This window comes from Phacochoerus africanus, chromosome 2 (assembly GCF_016906955.1).
Source record: "Phacochoerus africanus isolate WHEZ1 chromosome 2, ROS_Pafr_v1, whole genome shotgun sequence".
In the NCBI taxonomy this organism is placed as follows: domain Eukaryota; kingdom Metazoa; phylum Chordata; class Mammalia; order Artiodactyla; family Suidae; genus Phacochoerus; species Phacochoerus africanus.
The window spans coordinates 73,665,678-73,684,359 of NC_062545.1; the positions used below are offsets into that span (position 1 = coordinate 73,665,678).

General features: G+C 45.0%; 1 protein-coding gene across 2 annotated transcripts in view; it reads left to right on the top strand.

Annotated features, from left to right (window-relative positions):
- Nucleotides 1-18,424, top strand: part of SOBP (sine oculis binding protein homolog) — a 172,133-nt gene extending 153,709 nt beyond the window's left edge. For both annotated transcript variants that reach the window (XM_047761947.1, XM_047761954.1), the window contains one exon: nucleotides 17,085-18,424. The gene's annotated coding sequence lies outside the window, so the exon portion shown is untranslated. The remainder of the gene's footprint in view (nucleotides 1-17,084) is intronic.
- Nucleotides 18,425-18,682: the final 258 nt, after the last annotated feature.

The window sequence follows — 18,682 nt, forward strand, 5'->3', positions numbered from 1 at the left end:
AAGTCAGCATATTTACATGGGCACCTACCTAACTTCTAGCCAGGAGTTAGCTTGGGAAACACAGAGCCAGCACGAGGGGCCTTGCTGGGTAGTGTGAGAAGGGTTTCTCAGCCACCATAGTTTGAGGCATCCTTTCCAATTGATGGCTTGGCCAGTAGCGGCAGAATACTAAAAATCAGTTCACCAAGCCTTGATTTTACATCTGCAGGTTCTGCTCTCCAAAGACAGACGGCCTCAGCCTTCTCATAGTCACCTCAATTGAAAATGCCCCTAATTTCTCCACCAGAGTAATTTAATCTGGTTGACAAAGCAGTGAGTAATGGGAAAATGTGGGGCAAAAAAAAAGCGATGGCCTTTAAAAAGCCAGAAAAGCATTGGGAACTGTAATTTTCAACACGTTCTAGTATCGCTCATTCAAATGACATTAAAGGAAGAACAAGAGGGTGAAAGATTTTATTTCCAGTACCGGAGTGAGAATTGACCAGGTCAAGAAGAGTGTCACTAGTCCATAAGTAGCATGGGGCCAAAAGAACAAAAAAGCATGAAATATATGATGGCTATTTGGGTGATATATGTTTCTGAATAAGGAACCAGGCTAGGGTCTTGTATGTGGACCAGAGTCATTACTAAAAATATTAACCCGGCTTCAGCCAATTTCAGAAGATGCAATGACAAAATTGCCCATAGTCCCTTGAGATTGGAAAGTTCTTTTTATGATGGGTCCCCAAGAAATTACAGCTTTTCTCTAATGCCAGGACTCTCAGGCTTTGCCGGCTACAGTAGGGTGACAAGGCAAGTGATTTAAGATGAGGGAAGAACGCCTCTCTCCATTAAATCACATTGCCTCTTGCCCTCTGTAGTCCCGAGTCCGCTTGCCACAGTCTCAACCTGCCGTAATTCACTTGCATTCTCTGACCCTTCCTGATCTTCTGTGCACACGTAGTGCTGTTTTTCTTCTACGCTTTCGGAAACCCAGTGCAGGCGTATGGTTACGGAAATTAGAAATGCATCCGATAAAGAACTGCATGGCTTTTGTGCCCTGACAGTGAATACTGTTGGGTGACATGTTAAAGCCAAAGGGAAAAGCATTAAAAACCAAAACCAAACCTGGGCTGAGTGGTGGTAGGTGAGGCGCTGGTGAGTGAGTGCTCCATGTGCTTGTTGGTGACTCATAGTATTATCCCTTAGAGGAGAGTCTGTTGGTAACTTCCGGCAGGGTCATCATTCCTTTTGCCATTTTCATGTGTATTACTATTTTTAAAAAATCATTTAAGGAGTTCCCGTCGTGGCTCAACGTTAACAGGTTAACGAACCTGACTGGCATCCCTGAGGACGAAGGTTTGATCCTTGGCTTTGCTCAGTGGGTTAAGGATCCGGCATTGCCGTGAGCTGTGGTATAGGTTGCAGATGCAGCTCGGATCCTGCATTGCTGTGGCTGTAGTGCAGGCCAGCAGCAACAGCTCAGATTTGCCCCCTGGCCTAGGAACTTCCATATGCACAGGTATAGCCCTAAAAAGACCAAAAAGAAAAAGAAAAAGAAGAAGAATTTATGTCTTATGCATTTTTACAAAAGGTTTATATTTTGGTGTAGGCCAGCAGCAACAGCTCCGAATGGACCCTTAACATGGGAACCTCCATATGCTGCAGGTGTGGCTGTAAAAAGACAGAAAAGACAAAAAATAAAAAAAATAATTTAAAACAGACTCAAAATAAACTGTATCTTGATATCAATAATCCTATCAACTGTAGGCAGCTACAGTTGTCTTCACAGAGGTCATTTTTGCTAGCTCTTGGAAAATTATAGGATTTTTTTTTTTTTCCATTTTGAAGTTACTCTGTTCCTGGCTACCTGACTTTATATATTCTTGTTTGTTGATATGATTATGAGTGATTTTAATAGGCAGATATTTTCCTCAATGCAGAACTAATTAAGTTTAGTCAAAGATTGTAAAAGGTTGGAAACTTCCTTTAATCTTCAACTTTTAAGACTCCAAATACCAGTTCTGCAGCTTCTGTAAGCTGAAAAAAAATCCCCCCAAATAATAAGGAAAACAATGTATAAACATTTCCCAAGCTATTCTCTCCACAAAGAATTCCATTTATAAATGGAATACTCCCTTCTTTGTCTTTGCCTTGGAGCTTGGGGGATAGCTGTTTGTATTTGTACATTTTCTGAATTTCTACAGTCTACACTTGTTTATGGTACATTGGGGAGTTCAGAGTAACCATTTGCAAATGTTTGAAGATATTCAAAAGAAAATATCCCCCTTCCTTGATTTTCCAGGGAAATGACATCTTCTCTTTAAGTAAAATAATCAGTGGAAAAAATGTGTTCATGAGTAACCCTTTCACCCTCATTTTTTCCATTCCCAAGGAGGGGCAAGACCTACAGCTTCCCACCTTTGTGGCTCCCAAATTTCTTATGTGTTTCTAAAACCAGAAAGAAAATCTAAGATTCTTGTCCCTGGACCCCATTCCAAGAAGCTCCCCCAGCCTCAGCAGCAGGAGTTCCTTCTAGTTTTTGTTTTCTCCGCGAGAGCTGAAGAAGAGGGCTGTAGTTTTGGCTTTTTGGAGTTTAGAGTTTCATTACTAGTCTGGTCACAGAGCCACAGTCCCAGAAAGGACTGTTTCAAGAGGGGGTCAGGGGACGTGCCTCATTAGGAAAGCCAGAAGGGTGGAGGTAGCAGGTAGCATTTTGCCAACTTGGTTTCTCCAGCTAAGAAGTTTGAGAGAGTCAGCAGCCTGCAAAGTCAAGTCCATCCAGTCGAAATATGACTGTAGGCGCCAACTATGAAAGTGAGGAAAAGAGGAAAAACTGAGAGAAGAAGAAATTAGTACAAATAGGATGTGTCACATCCTCTGCCAGACTTGAGGCTTTTGACATTCTAGTGCTTGATTGTTGGAAGTGTTCATAGGCGACGTGAACCCCGGATGGTAAAGCTCTGCCCGTCTGTCAGAATGCAGATGGTTGTCCAGTTCCAGGTGTAGGTCATTCAAAGAGCCAGTGAGAAATGGCCAGGTCTCCCTCACATGCACAAGTGAGAGGTGAAGGCCTGGGAGAGCACTTGCTGGGATCATTTCCAACTCATAGAGGAGCGTTTTCTGGATGAATAGTGTCAAGGTTGGCCTTAGACACATCTCATTCAATGTTGCCGGGTCACCTTTAACCCTTAGGACAAGGGGGTTGAGGAGGGTTTTGAGGCACAGGCATCTGGCTTTTAGGTATTATTTCAATCAGACTTTGATGCAGTAGGCAATGGCATATGTGACTGGGTATTTCTTTCTTTCAGATGTAGCCATAACCCCCCATCTTCAGCAGGGCTGGGACCGGTGCAAGGCACGCAAGGTGCTTAGTGTACAAGCTTTAGAGAGGGGTTCACTCACAGGGTCAAGCACTGTGGCTCTAGTCTTGGTCCTGATATCCAGACCTCCTGATTTATGTGACAGCTTCCCAAAGCTGGTCTCCATGAACTAGTCCATGCACAGCCTTCAGCCATCCCCCGTGGAATTTTGTGGGAAATTTTATGTGCTGTGCATGGAGGGCTTTTCCCGGGAGGCATTTTGGCTTCAGAAAATGAATACTTTATATCTCTGAAGAATTATTTTATATCATCACCAAGCAACATCTGAGTTGGAATTTTTCTTGTTACTCTAAGGAAGCTGAATTAATTTTAAGTTTCTCTTAAAACTTGAAATTTATTTCTAGCAAATTTTGCCTTGGACCTAATGTTGCAGAATCACTGTTGCAGCTACATAATGTTGCCGTTGCCCTCAATAAGATTGCCCTAGTGACAAAATGCGAAAGGGGATAGACCTTTCTTCAAGTTACTGTGAGTGCCTATGGGGAAGAAGAAAAGGGAAGCAAGAAAAGACACGAGCTAGATACTTGTCCTGCACTTGGATCTTTAAAGTTGATACTGTCTAGGGAGATGCTGGCCTTCAGTGGACACCTTCTACCCTGTTGTTGAGGGAGTGGAATGGCTGGAGCCTGAGAAGTGGCCGGATCAGTAAACACCAGGGCATTAGCGTGGCCGTGTCTGGAAGCACTACTGGGCTGGTCTCCTCAGCTCCCTAGCCTGCTGCTTCACCTGAAGAGGGTGTACTTGAAAAGGTAAAGGCATTCCACCAGCTGCTAAGAAGCCACTGCCTAGAAGGGCACTGGAAATAAGCTCCCTGTTTGGTTTCCAATGAATCACTCCCTTGCCAGCCCGAATAACTGCTTGGGCATCCTGGTTCAATCATTTACACCTACCCTCATGCAGACAAGCCTCGCGCAGGGGCAGAGGTGTTTTCGGACCAAAATACACCACAGCATGGAACACTTACCTCATCTAACGGAACACTTACCTCCACCGCCAACACTCTGCCTTTTCCAGACTCCCTTGTTCAAAGAGACTGTGTCAAAGGGACAGAGGGTGGCCACTCCATTTTCCTTCCCCCTGTCCCATGCAGAGTTATTTTGTATTCTTCAGCTGCTGATTTAAATGCATAACACTTTATATTGCGGATGCATGTTAAGGAAATGCATTCTGCATGTGTAAACTTTTTTTTAAAGCCTCAAACACATAAAAGGAATCATTTTCAGAGAAACAAATAAATTAGCTTTAGAAGATAAACAGTTCAGAACCATCGTCACTTAACAGGGTCCCATCGTCAAGGAAAAAGGAGTAAACGCCATCTCAGATGCTAACTCTAAACACTAACCCCGGAGAGCTTTTCTCCAGATTTGTGGATTTCCACAGCATTCTGCTTGAGAAAAAAAGTAGGATGGGGTCGGGATTGAGAACATTTAGGCCGTCAACAAAGAGAGGAAACCCACATGCATGCACATGTGTGCACACAAATTATTTCAAGGGTCATTTAAAAGATTCTAGTGAAAATGACCGGAACAAAAGCACAGGACAATAATAGCGCACACTGGAATTCATCTATTGAGCTTTAAAATAGCTCCTGAGTGTAGTAAACATTCTTGATTTGGACACTCGTCAAGTGACCCCTGAGATCCCCTAACTATGTTCTTAGCACCAAGCTACAGACAAAAGCAATGACATGCTCTGCTCGTGCAATTTTACTGGATGCACAGGTCTGAATAGAGGAGGGAAGCTGAGAGCAGGACTGCCTTTCCTTGTGGGCGTGGGGTCAGGACTGGGACAGTCCAAGCTGTCCAGCACGCCCCAGCCCCATTCCATCCAGAGAGTTGGCTGCAGTGCTGGTCATCTCATCATTCCCCCTTTGAACCTCTAGTTTGTTTTCTTTCTTTGATAGCAAGCTGTGTTTTGTTTGGGGATAAAAAGGGAAGTAAGAATGTGGCTGATGGCCTTTAAAGAACAGAAGAGAGAAACACACTTTATAGACTCATTTGATATGAAGGATTGACCTAATGTCCAAAAAATGCAATTAAAAAGTATATCTCTCCTTCATTTGCATGGCTTATTTCCCCAGACATGTTTTTGGTATTGAAAATGAATGGTATTCCCATACAACATGTGTCTCAATTTGTAATGATATCCTCCTTGCAGCTGGCTTAGTTCTCCAACTGTTTCTAAAATGTTACTGTCTTAAATTTGAGCCAACCTACAATAACAAATTATCTAGAAGCAAAGTAGCTAAGCTGCATTTGGTGAGAGAAGGGGAAACCCTATATTTCACCCTTCAGCTCTTGTTTTGGAAATTCAGGAGGTAACATGATCTTTTTCTAAGGAAATCTACACACGCACACTTTAAAAATTGTGCAGATTGGGTGTTGTGGCAGCAAGAGTGATCAGGTTTAAGTTTCTCTGCAAAGTTCTGCATCCCATCAACAAGGCCTTTTGATATTTTAAACCCATATTTAGAGTAATTTCAAGATACTTGGAGCACATGTGGTTAAATGTAAAAGTTTGTCATTATGATTTGTTAGATGCTTATACTTTAAATATTTATAAGCCATTTTTAAGTATTTTATACAAGCTTTCTCCTGCTATAATACTGTAATCGAGTGGTACCTGAGTGTCCTCTGAACATGTAGTAGATGCTCAGCGAAGTCACTGCAGCACGTGCGCACGTTCTTCCTGCTTTTCTGGTTTTAAGGTTTTAATTCAAATGTCATTTTTAAACAGATTCAGCTTATTTTAAAACTGTATAAAAAGTCAATAATAGGATTGGTTGTCTGTGATTTTTTAAAAAAAATTACCAGGCCCCCCAAAGGTAAGATGTTCGCCTTTGAATCATGTCGATTCCTACCTTTTTTCTTACCTTCAGAATAATGTGTCAAAATTTCCGTTAGAGTGTTGGATCTAAATCTGTGTGCACGTGAACTTAAAGTGTCATATTGTTCCTCTGAAATGTCTTAGGGACAGTTTGTTGGTGTTTAGATTGGAATTCTTTACTATTCACCTTCAGCCATCTCGGAAAGTAAGACATCGGATCCCATCTTTATCATAAGTAGTCTGTTGGAGCACTTACCATGGCAAAGGGGAGGGGGAAGATAACTATTTTTTCAAACTCGGAATCCATTTAAGCTTCAGCGCTTATAAATTTCAAACTGACCACAGGCCTCTGGGGCTCACACTCTTTATAGCTGGCAAAATACAACCTTCTGGTAAGAACGAGGAAAAGAAGGCTTAAAGGGGGCTCATAAACTTGCTTGGACATCTAATAGCTCTTAGCAAACAGCATTTTCATGAGTTAAGTGTAAATGAGTCAGAAACATATAGATTGAATTTCTTTTAAAATACACATGGGTTGAAAAATTAAGGCCAAAGTGCTTGGCAAAATAAGTTTTGGTTTTAGCCAAACCCCCAAAATGTTTGAAAAGATAGTTCTACAATTTGCCAAACCAAAAATGTATCCAGGTCCCTCCATCTCCCTCATTTAATACGATGGCATCATAAACATGGGACCGAATGTCTATTTTCATATACCAAGGGCTGACAACATGAATCCCAAATACTAATTGAAAAGCTCTGAAAAACTGTGTTGTGGAAGAATGTTATGATCTTGCAAATGAAGATGAGTGGCCGTGGGTACAGGGTTCTGATTTTTTTTTTTGTCTTTTTTGCTATTTCTTGGGCCGCTCCCACGGCATATGGAGGTTCCCAGGCTAGGGGTCTAATCGGAGCTGTGGCTACCAGCCTACGCCAGAGCCACAGCAACGCAGGATCCGAGCCATGTCTGCAACCTACACCACAGCTCACGGCAACGCCGGATCCTTAACCCACTGAGCAAGGGCAGGGACCGAACCCGCAACCTCATGGTTCCTAGTCGGATTCGTTAACCACTGCGCCACGACGGGAACTCCCAGGGTTCTGATTTTGATAGCAACCCTCACTGTCTGATCCTCTGATCAACTCATTCTCTGTCTCAGCTCTGTGTGTGTGTGTGTGTGTGTGTGTGTGTGTGTGCACGTGTGACATGTGTCCTATGTACAGGAATAATAACTTAAAAATCCTATATGGAATGCTTAATTTATACTTACTTAATGTATTACAGTCCTCAAAGTTGTAAACTCTTTATTTTTTATTTTATGCTGCACCCCTAGCATAGGGAAGTTCCTGGGCCTGGGATCGAATCCAAGCCACAGCTGCAACCTACACCACAGCTGTAGCAGTGCCAGGGATTGAACCTGGACCTCTGCAGTGACCTGAGCCACTCCAGTTGGATTCTTAACCCACTGCACCACAGTGGGAACTCCAGCTTAATCATATCCAAACAGAGGGAGGCAGTAGCCTTTCACTCATTTATGGTTCAAAGGTGGTCTTCATTTATTTCCCTAGAGGACATAACAAACCCATTTTTCAAGTAACCATATAGAACACTGACTCCATCAGGGTCACTGTTATTAAGAAACAAAATGAAGGAAGGGAGGAAGGGAGGGACGAAAGGAGGAAGGAAAGAGGGAAGGAAGGAAGAGAAGAAAGAAAGAGGAAAGAAAAAAGTGGGAGAGGTAGTGGTAGGAGTCTTTGACTTGTTTTGAAGAGCCAATAACCTCATGAGAGACAAATAACCAAGGTCACTTTTATAAGCATCAGGCAGAAGCTGCAAATGGATGTGACACTGTAGACAGCAGCCTTCAGCAAGGGCAAGGACCGGGGCAGTCCACGCATTGTTGTAACTGAGTACTGAGCTCAGGGTTGGTGGAATGGGCACATGGGTCTTTACTGAGTGAAGAATGAGTGTCAGGAGAGGAATAGGTAATGATAGGGTTCCATGTAAAGGTGCATTTGGAGTTAAGCTCTAAAACTGGGGAGGACCATGAGTGAGTCAGGAGTGGAGGAGTAAGGGAGGGAGTAGGATGCCAAGAAGAAGAGCCCGAGTGAGGGACAGCCTTCTCCTTCCCTGGGCTAGAGCAGAGGGCTTGGCTGCAGAAGGAGAGGAGGGGGAGGATGGAGGAGGGCAGGTGGGCAGTGGAGCAGGAGGTTGTGGAACCCATCCGCTGCACATTAGGCAACATCAGCACAACCTGGAGCAGAGGAGTGATGGGAGGAAGTCTGTGTCTGAGGAAAAGTCTTTCTGCAGCTGTTTGTAGACTGGAGGGAAGCGAGAGAAAGACTGGCGTCACTGAAGCCGATCGTTGCGTTCTGATGACAGGCTAATGACCAGTGGTTGATTCTGAACATTGTGGGATGTTATCGCTGCAGTGTGAGGGCTGAAGCCTGCCATGTCTCTGTTTTAAGTATGTAAAGCCATCATGGCAGTGCGGGGGGGGATGATGGATTCTTAGCTCCGAGATTCGGCCTGAAGAGGCTTCATAAGCACACAGTGGAAGGAAACCTCACAACTGATGGAACAGTCCAAAGTTAGTCAAGGGGGGTGCTGGCTGTGGTCCAGATTGCCCTGGAAATAGGGCATCCACCCTTCTGAGGACCAGCTGCTCTGAGCCTTAAGTCAGCAGGGCAGGGCGTGGTGCAGGCCATCGGCGGTCGTCTAATGGGCATGTGAGGAAGGCAGTAGTCTTCCTAGCAGAGGATTTCCCTGAGGATGGACATGGAGCCTGGACAGCGGCTGTAGTGATGCCCAAAGCTCTGTCCTTGGATTGAAGACAGCCACCAGGCTGGGGGGTGTGGGGGGTGGGCGGCAGGTGGCTTGCTCTGCCTCAGACACCTTCTGAGATCTACACAGAAGCTGAACCAGATCTTCCCAGGGCCTGCAGGGACTTTTGCAGAAGTTAGACAATTTTTGGAGATGTCCTTTTATCCTGTTTACTTCCCAAGCCATAGCCTTTCTGAAGCTACCACCGGTGGTGACAGTGGGCCCCAGGTAGCCAAGGAAGGCAGCAGCATGGTTGAGGGAATAAAAACATCTGATTTGGGGTTTTGACTGACCTGGGTTCAAATCCCAGCAGAGCCAGTCAATAAGAGAGGGAGGAAGCGACTTTACCTTCCTGAGCCTCAGTCTCTAGTTGCTGTGAGGAATGGATAAGAAAACATATGGAGAGGATGTCACATCCTGGGTCCCTAGAAATGGACTTACTGTCCTATTAGAAAGGCTGTGATGTCTGGGAGAAAAGTACAGAGTGATGTCTGCTTAGATCTGGAAACTGGCTTTGTCTCTTACTAACGGTGCGTTTGGGCAACTTTTGTAACCTCTTGTGCCTACATTCTTTTCATTAAATTGGCGTAACAGCTAATAGTTACTGAGCACTTTCTAATGTAAGCCATGTTCCAAATGTTACATGCCCACAACAACCCAATGGAATACCACTATTAATCCCATTTTATAGATGAAGAAGCTGAGGCACAGAGGGGTTGAATATCCTACCCAGAGTCAATGGCCAGTAAATAGCATCACTGGGATCTGACTGGCAGCCTGCAAAACCACCGAGCAATCACCCCTACTTCAATAGGGGTATCAGGTTCTGGTGTGAACAACAGGAGTCAAATGCCCAGGAGGCACCTGGCATGTATACAGTAGGAGCACATTATAAGAATTGTCATAGTGGCCCCTGAAGCCCAGAACGTCTTTCCGCAGTGTGTAATGGAAGGAAATGAAACACTTCCATGCCTTTCACCTCGGAGGTTAGGGAAACTGTTCCAGAAATTCTCCTAAGATGTCTGGTTCCACTTTTACAAGTAGAGACTGGGACAGACAGAGCAAGAGCTCAAGGTCATGGTGTGCAGCAGCCAGGATTAGAACCTGAGTCCTCATCTGCCTTTCCCCTCTGTGGGACACGGGATACGACCAGAGCTGCTTGAGTTACACGCCCGGTGCCAAGGACCAGAGTCATATTTTTGTCACCCGCAGCCTCGCTTCCTCACACTGGGCAGCTGATTTCAGAGAGGAGATAGGTTGAACCTGAACATCTGGGATTGAAGTGTAGAAGGGTTGCAAAAAAGCAGTTATTAACCTCTCTCTCCATCTCCAGGGCTGGTTTTTTTTTTGGGGGGGGGGGGGAGGTGCAGGGAATCAGTATGCTTGCTCTTATTCTTTACAGTGAAGTTTCCATGAATATGAAGCCCTCCTCTCTCTCTCTCTGCTAATCGGCTGGTTGTGAAGAATAAATAAAGTGTCAGACTTCTTTTCCAGATCTAGCCTGAGATCTTAAAATCTATTGATCCATAGCTACTTACTACATATAAAGCTGCCTTTTTTCTCTAGGTTCTCCCTTCCCTTTTTTTTCATAGACTACCTGTGTTCACATTATCTAAATAAATAACCAACTCAGTACAATAAACACCTACTTTTTTTTGTCCAAGGCAGACTTTTTGGAAGGCACGAGAACCAACCTCAGCTAGTTTGTGTAGTGGATAGGACTTGAATGGAAATGTAATAATGTAATTGTCGTTTCTTTTCCTTTCTTTTTTTTTTTCTTTTTGCTTTTTAGAGCCACACTCAGGTATCTGGAAGTTCCCAGGTTAGGGGTTTAATCAGAGCTGCAGCTGCCGGCCTACACCACAGCTACAGCAATGCCAGATCCAAGCCACATCTGTGACCTACATCACAGCTCACAGCAAAGCTGGATCCTTAGCCCACTGAGTGAGGCCAGGGATCGGACCTGTGTCTTCATGGATACCAGTCAGGTTCGTTTTTGCTGAGCCACAATGGCAACTCCCAGTTGTTATTTCTTATCAAATAACGTCTCAGGGTTCTTGTTTGCAAAGCAAGGGGACTGAACGATGCATGTCTCTAAGGCCCCTTCCAGCTCTGACAGCATGATCCCTGCTTATAGAGGCGAGAAGCAGGGAGGTGGAAACCTGGTCTAGGGGGCATGCCATGGAGGGGAGCGTGGATTTTTGGGGTTGTAGGAGCTGGGCTTCAATCCAGCTTTGCCCCTTGCTAGCTGGTGCCCTTGAGCAAGTTCATTAACCTTCCTTGGAAAGCTTCCTTATTTGTAAAATGAGGACAGTAATAAATACTTCGGCAGCGTTGTTGTTTCAATGAAAGTAATATACAAAATATACTTGTTTTCAAGGGAAAGAAATACATAAAAGTGCCTAGCACAATATTTGTCCTAAAGTAGGTACTCAGTAAACTTTGACTCCTTTCTTGGAAAACACTGCAGCTTTCCCAAACCATGGTAGGAGGTGCTTGGTCCTGAAAGCCAGGAGGGGAGTGGGCTCCAGGCTCCTCTAAATTTCTTGCAAAAAATTAGCTGTACCATGAAGTTATTTTTCTCTTTCGTGAATGGATGTAGCCACTTTCTCCAGTGCATTTGCCAAAATGTGCACTGTTAGTCATGAATTCCTGCCTGCTTTTAGAAAAGGACCAGAGATAGGGTAATTTGTTTTGCTCTAACTCTCAGGTTCCAGAAAAGATTTGAGTTAAAGAAGATCCATTGCCCAGGGTGCAGATAAAGGCTTTGGTGAGTGCCCAAGGGGGGATTTGATGGTTCAGGGTTCTTTGTCCCCAGGAACTTTTAGAGGTCAGCAGGAGATAGCAGTGGTCGCTTGTGTGAATGGCCTCTTCATCCATTTAACTCATAGAACCAGGAAAGCAAAGAAAAGCAAAATTAAAATTTTTAAAACAAAGAATTAAAGTGGAGTTATCCCAGTAGGGAGTTTTATGTGGCTGTGATTTTTATTGATTAAAGAGTAAAATAAGAGATACTGCTAAAGGAGAAAATGATTTAAAAAAAAAAAAAAAAGAGTTCCCGTTGTGGCGCAGTTGTTAACGAATTGGACTAGGGACCATGAAGTTGTGGGTTCGATCCCTGGCCTTGCTCGGTGGGTTAAGGATCCAGTGTTGCTGTGAGCTGTGGTGTAGGTTGCAGACTCGGCTCACATCCCAAGTTGCATGGCTGTGGTGTAGGCCCACGGCAATAGCTCTGATTGGACACCTAGCCTGAGAACCTCCCTATGCCATGGGAGTGGCCCTAGAAAAGGCAAAAAGACAAAAAGAAAGAAAAGCAAAGCAAGGCCTTGTGTTTGGTTTAAGTTTTTTTGTTTTTTTTTTTAAACATATGAGCCTTAGCTTATCAGAGCCACAGGGTGGGCAGCACCATGGTGATAGAGTTGTAATTGAGATCAGAGCCCAGCACTGAGCTGAGCTGAAGCTTACCCTTGGTCCCACAGCCCTCTCCTCACCACAGGTTATTTCCCATAGCAATCACTCTAGAAAGGAGAAAGGGTGTTTTTAAATTACTTTCATCAATTAGGAAGCTATAAGAAAAGAGATGCCATCCACTTTGTAAATGAAAATGGTTTCCAACTTGGTAAAAGCCACTTCAAAACTTTTCATGCAGCAATGGTGATGGGGGAGAAAGGGAATCACTTTTTTGGTAGACCTCACCAAGCCCTGGCCCTTCTGGGATGGGCTTAGTGCAGAGACCATTCACTATCTGGCATCACACCGGGCTTATCAGCTGCTACAGGTGGCTCTGTTCATTGACCACAGGTCTGTACCCTTGTGAGTGTCCCAGAATAGCTGCGGCTACCTGAGAGCAGCCCAGTCCTCAGGGACTCATTATTGTCCCAGATAAACAGCGTGGCCAGAGCCAGCACGTAATAGCTGTATTTAACCGTAATAAGTGATGGGCCAACGTTCCTGAGTGAGTGGTATCACAGGCAGGGCCTGGGTCACTGGACAAAAGCAAGCCAGCCTGGCAGTGGGCATTTCTTGCACATCACAGGGTTGATGCCAAAGGTTTTTGGACTCCGGGGAATAAATATGACAGTCCCGGTGAACTTGCTTTCTAGACACATAAGATAGGACAGACCTACCGGATTTTGATTATGCCAATGCAAAGGTATTTGAGAAAGCAAAGAAGAATACAGGTTTGGAAAATGGATTAGATTAATGGAGGCAGGCTTCCTGGTGGAGGTGGAATCTTGTACCACAGAGGGACTGTCTTGGAAATGTTGGCATGTAGAATAAGAGACAGTTTCTCTGGAGGCACACTTACTTTGGGGAGTGGTTGCCTGGAAATGATAACATTTCCTTTTAAATGTAACCAGCATATGTCTTAGGCTGTAAAGGCCAAAGAAGAAAAGGTGAGAGTGACTCTATGTTGACAGTATCGACATTGAAAGAAGTTATTGATCCTCAGGCCTATTTTTGTTTTCTCTAATGTTCTGAAAATGCTGTGATGAAGGAGGAGAAGTCACGCAGTATATTCTTAGCAGTGCTTTCCTGATGAAAAGGGAAAGTGCCGGGGGACAGAGGCGCACGCAATGCACTTGGTGTGCAACCATGACTCCATGGGGGACACTCTTCATTCTTCTGGCCAAAAGGGGCAGCTGGACCTGGTGTTCTGAGGACACCTGGCTGTACATGCCTGCTGGAGTCCATGTGCTGTGGAGCTGGTCTTCATATATGGTGTATACCCAGTACCTGGGGTGGGCTCTGTGTGTCTGTGTGCGCAGAACAGGGCCCTGAGTCATCATGCCTTCAGACAAGCCCTCAATTCAGAGGAAAACCCAGATGGCACAAGTAGAGCCACTTCCCCAGAACCTCCTGCGTTAAGGGACATTCCAAAAATCCCTACCAGAGGTGAGTGTGTATGTGTGATTGATAGAAGACTCTGAAACTTGGGACTTCAGGGTCAAGAAATTCATAGTCTTTCTTACTCATTAATAACAACTTGATGTGGCTTTAGCTCAAAGATCCTACAGTCACAGAATATGAGAGATGGAAGATGTAATAGAAAAACCTCACTTAGGCCTTCATTTCACAGAGGAAGAATACAGGCTTGAGGAGGTTAAGGAATAGGCTCAAGGTCACATGGCTACTTAGGAGTCACACTGGCCTGTTACCTGCGTCTCTGTCTCACTTATTGTAGTAATTTCCTCTTTGCTCAGATCAAGAAATGTAGACAGAGAGGACAGGCTGTGCCATAAGGTGCCTCTGCGTGGTGCAGGCCAAGTTGGAACCAGCTCCGGCTCTGGACCTTCCTGCAGTGGTCACTTTCTAAAACTCCAAGCTTGCTTCCTCCCCGCTTTTGAGTTTCATACCTTGCAAACCAGTAGTTCTCAGGAAGGGGACACCCAAGCTTGGTTCTTCATTGATTCCAGAGTCCATCCTGCGTCACCAGCAAGGGCCTACCCAGAACCAGCCAGAACCAAAAGGACAAATGAGGATGACTTCCGTCCACCCCCTCCTCAAATGTCCCTAGAGACCACCACCCTCTGGCCACTCTCTGGCCTGGCAGGTGTCCCCGACTCCAGACTCGGCGAGTGTGTGGTGAGAGGGAAGGAAACGAAGGGCACAGAGCACAGATCGTCTCCTTTGCCATTCTCTTAAAATAAGCCTGGTGTGAGGAGGCTTTCCGAGCAGCAGGAGTGGGGCTGCAAAAAATAGAGTGTGGTGCAGCTGCACCCTTTAGAACTTTGGGGGAAAACACATATTATTTACTAGACAATAATAGATACCAGAAAATAATGATGATTATTATAGTGTTTGGGATGGCAAACGCTGTAGTTAAGGTTCCAGAATGGCTCTCATTATAATCCCGTTTTCCCAGTCCCTTATGAAAGCCTTGAGATTGTCTCCAAGTAGGCTGACACTGTCCATGTTTGGCCTTTGTCCAAAGGCGATTTCAATGTAAGGGAACTTATTTGAGAGATTTTCCTCTTTTGGAGGGTCAAGATTACATTCAGAAAGAAAGCTACGTCCTTGAAAAAGCAATTGTAGCATTCTTAAGTAATTCAGAACCATGGTGTTTCCCAGTCACTGGAAGAAAGCATTAAACTTTTTTTTTTTTCTTTTCCTTTTCAAAGAAAGGATTCAGAAGTCCACGCTGACTATAAGATTTGGTCACTCTTGGTCCCAAGCCCAGAGATGGGGAAGGCTTTCCTCCCTCCATAGTAAGTTCTAGCTTGTGCTTCCTAAACAAAAGAGAATTGTCCCCAGAAGAAGCTACAGTGTCTTTGGATCCATTTGTCATTTCTGAGGTCCCTTCCCAATCCTTTGTGACCTCTCATTTGATGGTAGCTCTTGGAGATTTTGGTTTTGCATCTCTTCTTGCCATTGTCAAAAGAAAGAAAGAGAAAGAAGGAGGAAAGAGAAACTGAAAGAAACAAGGAGAGAAAGAGAAAGGAAGAAAGAGAAAGAAAGAAAAGAAATTAAAGTAAGCTCTTTATTCAGAGATAAATAATCCACATTTCCAAATCTGACCATGCCAAATGAAAAGGTTTCCATGGCCTTGTAATTCCACTCCCATTGCATATTTGTGGTGTTTTGCATTTTCACTTTGGTTATTTAATATACATATTAAATGCACACAGACCTGGTGATTTAATGTGATTTGGGGAACTCAGGCATTTCCTGTCATGCACATTCAGATTTTCAAGCCTTGTTTTTGGCTGATCATTATTATCGTTACCGTTAACACCAGGATTTGGACAGCGGGGTTCAAAGCACAAGCTTGGACGGAGTCCTTCCCATGGGCATTTTGACCTCCTCACACTTATACTAAATTCATGCTACAGACACTCTGAGCAAGTTTCCAGGTCTCTTTGTGGCCTCCATTTCTTGAGCTATAAAGTGAGGACATTGTGTATATTATCTCTGGGGTCCCTTCAAGTTCCACATTCTGCCACCTGTAATTATTTGTTCATTGTTCTAGGAATAATCTCAACAGTTGTAAAGATGTTTACGAGTCCTCTGTCACCACCTCACGTGAGCCAAATTTTACCCATTCATATTTCTCACATCCCCATTTATTGGCAGGAAAAAAGGTCCTGTTTGGGGACATGGGGGACAGGAGCTGTTTGACTCTCATTCATTTGACAAACATGTGTCGAGCCAGACTTGGGGCTGGGTGTAGGGATGTGAGCAAAACAGACAGCCCCAGACCTCAGTTTGGCTGCCCGACTTCTGCGTGGCTGGGCTTCCTGGGGGTGTCCTCAGGAGGTTGTGTTTCAAACCGAGAGACTGGTAGCAAATGAAATAAACCAGTAGGGATAGAGAGGCAGAGCCCCAAATCTGTGGTGGAAGTTGGGATGGGCGTTCCCCAGAAACTGACTTTCCCGGTGAACGGTACTGTTCAGACCCTCTGCCCAGGGATCCAATCCCATGCTTGATTTGGCTTTGGAGGGATGTGAATGGCTTACTTTTGTCAGGCGAGTCCCACAGAGAGGGACACTTCTTCCGGCTCAGTTGCCCCTGGAAGAAACCTTTGAAAAGAGGTCTACACCTCCCAGGAATTTTTCACATGCTGAAAAGTCAATGTCATGGCCTTTTTCCTTTGCAGCAAACCCCAGGGCTGTTACCCAAGGGCACGGGGGTGAGGTCCATAGCACCAGGATTCCCCAGTCACCTTGCCTGGCTTTGAGGTGACCTTGGGCAACTCCAAGGCACCTCCCGCCAGTGAAGCGTGCAGTAACGTGGAGAGTGAAAGTTGCCCGGTTGCAAAGGATGCTGTTGCGGTCTCTGGGTGAGGGCGTGGTGCGCCACGCTCATTATGGTATTCCAAAAAGCGACTCGAGTTTCATTTCCTCACACAAAGCTGGCAGGACTGACTCTGTGCAGAACCGTGAATGAAAGTCGTGTGGAAATCAGGCTGTGCCGCCTCACTGCTGGGGCCTCATCTCAGTCTGACCTGACGGCTGGAGACTGCTGCTCTGACTCATGCCTGGGTTCTCCCCAGCCTGGGGGTGGGGTGGGGTGGGGGTGGGGTGGGGGGGGTTGGTCTGGCGGATTCTAACAAACCCCTTGTCCTCTTTTTCTAGGAACACTCACTCACAGGGTACCTTGCGTGGAGAGAGGGCACAGAGCAAACCATGTCTCGCCATCCAATGACACCAGCTGGTCAGCTCACCACCCCCTCTGGCTGAAACTCAAGCAAATAAAGCCGCTTCCTGTCATTAAGCATCTCAGAGGAAGCAGCCCTCCCTCGGTGGCCTCTAGCCCAGAGAAGCCAGCACGTCTTGGACCCACCAAGCAGGCCCAGCCTTCCTGCTGCCACCATCTCTGCTTCTCCCCAGAGGAACTTAGGGATTTTTGCCCCTGGTTTAAAAAACAACAACAACAACAAAACAAAACACCAACGAACCACAAGGACCAATGTAGGTATTCTCCCCGCCCCATCTTCAAGGCTCAGAGGGTGAGGCTGGAAGATGATACGGATTTGAAAACAAAAATCTTTTTTTAATCTTTTTAAAAACTGCTGTGGTTTTGCTGCTACACGAAGAGTTGTGATTTGCATTGTACGGTTTTGGACCTATACTGTTCACGTTTTGACGGCGGGGAGGGATCGTTCTGGAGTCCCAACACTTCAGCTTCATCTCTGTCCTGCCCAGGATGCACTTTTAAATGAAGAGTTAGAATATTTTATTGGCTAATATACTTTTCTTGTTATTTTTACAAAGGCCACCTTTATCCTTTTTAATGCCATATTTTCAGTGTTACACTTTTATGGCTTTTAATTTTCGATTTGACAGATGTAAGAAGCAGCATGAATAGTTTATACTGTGGTTTTTCAGAGACTGAATGCCAAGAGAACTCGGTAAATGTTTATTCTTCTCAGCTTTCTCTTTAAATTCCCCTAAATAGTGCCCCATTTGGGAACAGAGCAAGAGTGTTGAACTGAAGACCAAAATGCCCTCAAGGTGTAAAATAATCCGAGGGGGAATATTTGCTGGGCGTCACGAAAGACTTGGATGAAATTTCAACCCTGATGGTTTTCGGTGATCCAGGAAGTCAGTGAAGCAATGTCTCTATACGCAGAGCCCTTTCATGATAATTAGAATGGTATGGACAAACCAATGAAAACAAGAGGGAAAGTGAGAAAGCTCACCCATGATTCTGTTTCACTGTTTGCTTTCTCCTGTCATGGTTAAGAGAAATGTGCAATTCGATCCTCAGTCAGTGGGTGGAGGATAACAGGGTAGATTTTCTTGTGTGCACTTGTACAGTTGTAGCTGCGAGTCCAGAAGTCCTCTAGAGCATGTGTCCTGGCACTGAGTTGGTCGAGACAGTCGTGGAGTATCCCATTCTGATGAGTACAGAGAAAAAAAAAAAAGAAAAAAGAAAAAAAAGAAAGAAAAAAAATCCAAAAAAAGAAGAAAACTAAAAAAAAAAAAAAAGAATCAAATCACCTTGTGATTCAGTGTATCTGTTTACTAACTCCAATAAAGCAATTGTTCCCTCTGGAGGGGTCCGGGTGCCCGCCCCCCGTCCCCCGCCTGGACCCCAGCCTACAGGCCGCTGAGCCGGCAGCAGGAGGGTGGGGGGCGGGCGAGGCCGGGACGGTGTCACGCTGGCCTTGAAGCACCACGGGCCCGTGGATGCGGTGTACATACTGTATTTCTATATTCTCCTTTGTACA